The sequence below is a fragment of the Cebus imitator genome, unplaced genomic scaffold, assembly GCF_001604975.1.
Source record: "Cebus imitator isolate Cc_AM_T3 unplaced genomic scaffold, Cebus_imitator-1.0 Scaffold120, whole genome shotgun sequence".
In the NCBI taxonomy this organism is placed as follows: Eukaryota; Metazoa; Chordata; class Mammalia; order Primates; family Cebidae; genus Cebus; species Cebus imitator.
In genome coordinates, this window is record NW_016107435.1 from 4,018,861 (window position 1) to 4,024,894 (window position 6,034).

Genomic DNA, 6,034 nt, shown 5'->3' on the forward strand with positions numbered 1-6,034 from the left:
AAAAAAAAAAAAAAAAGGAAAAAAAGCAACAACCACAAAAAAGTGGGAGCTAGTTAGGTGGAGAAGGTAGCAGAGAGACCAGGAAGAGAAGGCAGTAGAGAGATCAGGCAAGAATATTCTATGCAGAAGAAAGTGTTTCTATGTTCAAAGGTAGCAGAAGAATATGGACAGAGCCAGGGTGCAGAACCTCACTAAGCTGAGGTCAAATCCCTGCCCCTCTGTTTTCTAGCCTGGCTAAGTTGCTTAACTCTCCTCATCTGATAATTATACATACCCTGCAGAGCTGCAGTGAAAATTAAATGAGATAGTGAATAAAAAGTCCAGGGCACACAGTGTATGTAGTGAATGCCATTAAGTGTTACAGTGTCACCCATGACACTAGTCTATGAGGTGCTTACCCACAGGTTTGTCATCATTACATTATTCATCTTCCTAGCCTCGCTGCCTAGCCCAGAGCCTTGCATTTGGTAGGCGCCCAATGAATATTTATGAAATGAATGTTGAATAAGCGCAAAGGCATATAAATAAGTTTTCAGGATTAGAAAGCCATTTTTATATGTCTGGAGCCCATGTATAGCTTTGCTATACATGCAGACCCATGGCTTCTCAAAACTGAAAGGTACACCTTTCCCTCACACACTCCCAAAGCATTGACTCTCCCCAGCACACCCCACACAGCAGCACTCCTTCTATGGCAGCACCCCTGCCCCACCTCGACCCAGGCACACACAGTCGGGGGCACCTCTTGCAGACACACAAATGCACAAGCTGAATTGCTGAGACAGGTTTACTTTGTGAAGCACACAGTGGCTGCTATCGATGTTAAATAACAACCATCTTCAGCACATCAAATGTCCCATCCTCCCTTTTGCTTGCATATAGACACCCACAAGAGATGCCCATTTCTTTTTCTACTAGTTTTCTTCTCTTCTTAAGCAGAGAGAGTGCCCCACACTAACATCCACCCAGCTGAGACCTCAGGTCTCCCAGTTGTTCCAACTTTGCTCCTATTAGCTGTGGGACCTCAGGGAATGCCTTTCCCTCCTGATGCCTCCATTTCTTCACTGGCAGACACAGAGAGCCCACCGTGCCAACCTGGTAGTTATGTTGTGAGGATAAAGGAGATAACATATGAGATAACGTCTATGATGCACAGAAAGCACCTCCAAAGAAAAGCGCTGGATAAATACAAGGTGTAACACCACGCCTGATTAGCTTGTATGCTCTCTGCCCACAGATTCCTGCCCACAATGTTCCACTCCACTCTTAAACACAAACACCTTTCCCGTCTGTAAATGCTATCTCTAACACCCATATGCACACACTCTTCTGACATCTCCATCCTCCCTCTGGATGCCTGCAGAAAATTGTTTTTGAACTTACAGAAAGCTCAGGTTACAAACACCCTCTTGCCCGCACCCGCAGACTCTTCTCAGGGTCTTGGTGCAGGAACTGCCAAGCAGATAGCTCATCTCTTTGTGGCTTGGCTCTTGGGTTCCCAGGATTCCTATTAGGCTGCACTTCCAGCAGCGTGGGGAATCCTTATTAGGAGCAGCCCCTGGGCAGCACGGTCCAGAACTCGTGCCTCCTCAGTAGTTTGCCAGCGCCCAGGACTAGAGAGCAGAGGGGCTGATGGCAGCGGTACAGTGTGGAGGGAATAAGTGAGAGAAAAAGGTTTAGGAGGTCAGATCCCTAAGCACCTCTTATTCCTGAGAAATCGGAGGACTTGGAGCACTTTCCCAGGCCTGATATACTCGTGGGCGAGCAGAACACCCATCTGCTCCACAGTTTAAACCTTTCCACTTGGAGCAGGAAAGAGAAACATCACCTGGCCCTTGGTGTCTCGGGGGTGCCTGTTGCTGAGTGCGACCTCTGAAGCCTCTCCAGCCAGAGCAAAGCCTGTGACCGGGTGGAGGGGTGAGGTCTGGCTGCATATGGTGGCTGTGGAAGAAGTGAATGTAGTAGTGTGTGGCTCTGTCTGCGTGTGCGTGGTGCTTTGATCAAATTCCTGAATTGCACATCCAGGACCGAACCCAGGAGCCTGCAGCTTCAGGAGGCCACTTAGACTCCGATTTACCAAATTCCTCTCTCATCATCTCCGCCCGTGTGACTTATCCCTCGAGGAAAACCTTCCAGATCTCTCGCTGCATCGCGCCGGTGTCCTCCCTACCGGTGTGGACACAGCTCATCTGCAAAGTTCCAGGCAACGAAGTTCAGCGGCCCGGCCAGACCGCCGGATCGTCTTCCTGCGGCCCCGGCCCCTGCGGCCTCGCGTCCTCACCTCCCACTTCTTCACCTCCGACACCAGTGTCACCTAACACTGACGTCCCCGCCAGGATCGGCACCGGGACTGGGGGTAGATGCACCCCGTCTGCAGGAGACACGGAGACAAAGACAGGAGGACGGGCGCCCCGTCACCTCCCCCGGGCAGGAGCGGCGGCGCCCACCCCGCAGAGGGGAGACCCTGACAGCTCCACGCGGAGACAAAGACACTTCGACAGCCACGGACACAGACAAAGACCGACGGACGCGTGGACGCACGGACGGGCCGGCCCGGCGCGGGGAGCGCGATTTCCCGCAGCCGGGGCAGCAGACCCTCCGAGGGCGAGGAGACCGCCGGCCACCGCGCTTACCTGGCCCCTGCGCCTCGGGCGCACTTGGGATTTTTTTTTCTTCCCACTGTTTCCCGGTGTGTTCCCCTCTCTCTTTTTCCAGAGCTGCTGAGCGGGCCGGGCCGGCCCCACCGCGCGGAATGCAGCTCCCGGCTCCCACTCGCTGGCCGAGGCGGGCTGAGAAACTTTCGGCCTCCCCGCCCGGCCGCTGCCAGCCCGCCAGCTCCCGGCGCACCCGCCTCTGCGCGGGTCTCGGGGCCGGGGCGGGGCGGGGCGGAGCCGACAGGGGGCGGGGCCATCGCCGGCGCCGCTGATTGGCTGGGAGCTGCCGGCCGCCAGGCCGGGCCGCTCGGAGGCCTTTGTTCCGGGCTGACAGCTGGGGCTGCTCGCGACCTCGCGTCTCCTCAGCGGCCGCGGCCTGCGCGGCGTCCCGGGCCCCGTCTCTCTGCTCTGACTTCCACCAGCCCCAGCGGGCGACCCTGCCCCCTCAGTCCTCCTGTCTTGCCAGGCCCCCTTTCTCCGACTGCTCCTGTCTTGCTCTTACCTCATCCTGTTCTCCCTTTTATTACCTGAAATTCTTACTCCATTTTTTTTATCCGTTCCTTCTGTGTTTGTGCCCGTGTTTATGACCCCTTCCTCTTACTCGCCGGTTTCTTTTTTCGAATACCGTGTCTCCCACTCCGGACTCCCACGAACGGGCGTGTTTTTAGCTCAAGGACTGGAGTAGCACCCAAGTGAGGGGCATTGCAAACCACACCGGGATTACAGACTAGGGTCCAGAGCACCGACACCCCCGCTCCCGAAACGTTCCCAAAGCAAACTTTTCCAGCTCTGGGGGAGCTGAGCTTCAGGTAAGAGCAGAGGCCCGTTTCAGGTTCACGGCTGTCTCACCCAGTCCCCTTCCAACACTGTCATTTTCCCCACCACCCTCACTTTTCACGTCTAGCAATTGAGCCAGGAGAGGATTCAAGCTTGCAGGGTTTTGTAGGACAAATAGTCAGTTAACCCGAGTGCCAGGTGCTGCCTGAGGCTTGGGGGCTTGAGGGTGCCCCGAGGCGAATCCACTAAAGCCAGGCTTGGCGGGAAGGTGGCAGCTCTGCCCAAGGAGTGTTAGCCTCAGCTTGAAAGAAGTGTGTGCGTGTGTGTGTGTGTGTGTGTGTGTGGTGTATGGGGGGGTAGGTGTAATGCAGTAGGATTGACTTAGCTGATCTCTGATTATAAATAGAATGGGGACCGGACACTGTGGCTCATGCCTGTAATCCCAGCACTTTGAGAGGCCCAGGCAGGTGGATCACTTGAGGTCAGGAGTTCAAGACCAGCCTGGCCAATATGCTGAAACCCATCTCTACTGAAAAAAAAAAAAAAAAAAAAATTAACTGGGTGTGGTGGCAGGAGGCCCTAATCCCAGGTACTTGGGAGGATGAGACATGGAAATTGCTTGAGCCTGGATGGTGGAGGTTGCAGTGAGCCCAGATAGCACCACTGCACTCCAGCATGGAGGACAGAGCAAGAACCTGTCTCAATAATAATAATAATAATAATAAATTTAAAAAGTTAAATAAAATGGTGATGGTGGTGGGGACAGCTCAAAGGAAAACAAGTCGTCTGGTTTCTGCCACACCCTTGCTCAAAACCCTGTAGGGGAACCTAACTGCCTTCAGGTCTTGACCCTGAAGACTCGGACCTTTGAATCTAGGCTACCTGAAACGTGGCACAGCAAGGGGTTTAAGAACACAGACAGACTTTGCTGCTTGTTATTTGAGCTAGTACCTTATTCCTCCTCTAACTCAGGTTTGGTTTTTTTGTTTTTTGTTTTTGTAAAATGAGGTAACAAGTCCCCGAATGTAAATTCCCAGAAGGCAGGAACTTGTTCTCTTGTGTCGATGGCTGAGGGACTTGGTCTGTTTTAGTCACAGCTGTATCCCTAACACCTAGAACTTGCCAGGCAACATAGTAGGCACTCAATATATATTTGTTAAATGAATGAATTTCTGAGGTATAGGTTGTTGTGAAGATTAAATGAAACTCACTGGCTTGTAAAGACACACGGCAGTGATTACAAGCAATACTACAACTTATAAGTGTCAACCCTAAAGCCTACTCGGCCTTTTCCTGAACTTCAACTCCTTTTCCTCACCTTTGTCTATACCTGGCCCCCAGTCTGAAAAGCCTTTGTCCTGCTCTTCTAACTCTACCTCTCAAAATTTGAGACAAAATATGCAATACTTACTCACACTGTCTTTTATAGTCCCAGGCAAAATAATGCCTCCTTTTTCTACAGCCCCATGCTTCTTTGTGTTCCATTCATTGACGGAGAACATGTATTCTTGTTTGCTGGTGAGAGTATCTCAAGAATTTTAGCCGAATGAGTTAATATCGATCAAACATTCCAGCACTTTAAAGAAAAGGCAGACTCTTGGAAGGTAGATTAAGGGATCAGGTAGGCTCCAGACTTCAAACTCATTTTTGTGTCTTCACAGGTGAGGTTCCGTGGAAGAGACAAAAGACTCTAGAGTCCTCTTTCTGTTCTGGCCCTACTGCTAACTATAGGCTCTTGGACAAGCCATGTCCCTGACGAGGCCTCAGTTTCCTCATCTGGAAAGTGGATGGTTTGGATGAGAAGATACTTCGTGAGGACCCTCCTTCAGCACCGGCATCTTTGTCAGCAGCATCTAGGTAAACGCCTGGGTATGACGAGTAGCCTTCCTGTAATGAGTGAGTGGGGCAAAGGGTCTGAGCAGTGTATTGGTTTGCATATGTGGGGTGGAAGTGTGATGTACTATGGAACCACAGAAACACCCTGGGGAAGGGATACTTTAGAGATAGAGTAGAATGCATTGAGAGTGGGGGAGGAAATGAGAAAGCAGAATGGAGGAGGAGAACAGTGATGGACGGCACAGCATGTGTGTATGTGTTACGGTTCCATGTGTGTGTGCATGAAAGCCTCAGGAATGTGGTCTCCAGCAGTACAAAGCCATAATTAGCTCCCTGATTCAGCAGTTGGGCATGGTAATGCAATGGCTGGGTGTGTCTACCCCCAACACCACCGGTGGGTTCTCAGTGTGGCTGTCTTTCTTCCTTGTCTAGTGAAGGGGTGCTGCCCTTCCTGAGTGTCTGGGTTCCTGAGAGGCATCTCATGTGAAACTGCATCCCTGGGCTCTCCCTTCCCTGAGTCGCGTCTAGAAAGCTGGGTCACAAAACGTTTCTTGTAAAAATCACCTACCCTCCTTATCTATTCATAACCTGAGATACAGAACATCATGCTTCATCTTTAGGACCTAAGATTGGCTGCACTGGACCAGACCCACGGACCAGTTAAGCCAGCAGCTTGTTTGAATTACAGACAACTCTGCCTTCCTCAGGGTACTCTCACCTATCACAATGTAATGAATTGCCTGGCTTCTTGTAAGTTTCTTGATTAA

General features: G+C 51.6%; 1 protein-coding gene across 1 annotated transcript in view; it reads right to left on the reverse strand.

The window, feature by feature from the left end:
- The window catches only part of LZTS1 (leucine zipper tumor suppressor 1), a 59,835-nt gene extending 56,960 nt beyond the window's left edge, over nucleotides 1-2,875 (reverse strand). The window contains exon 1 of the mRNA XM_017539705.2: nucleotides 2,634-2,875. The gene's annotated coding sequence lies outside the window, so the exon portion shown is untranslated. The remainder of the gene's footprint in view (nucleotides 1-2,633) is intronic.
- Nucleotides 2,876-6,034: the final 3,159 nt, after the last annotated feature.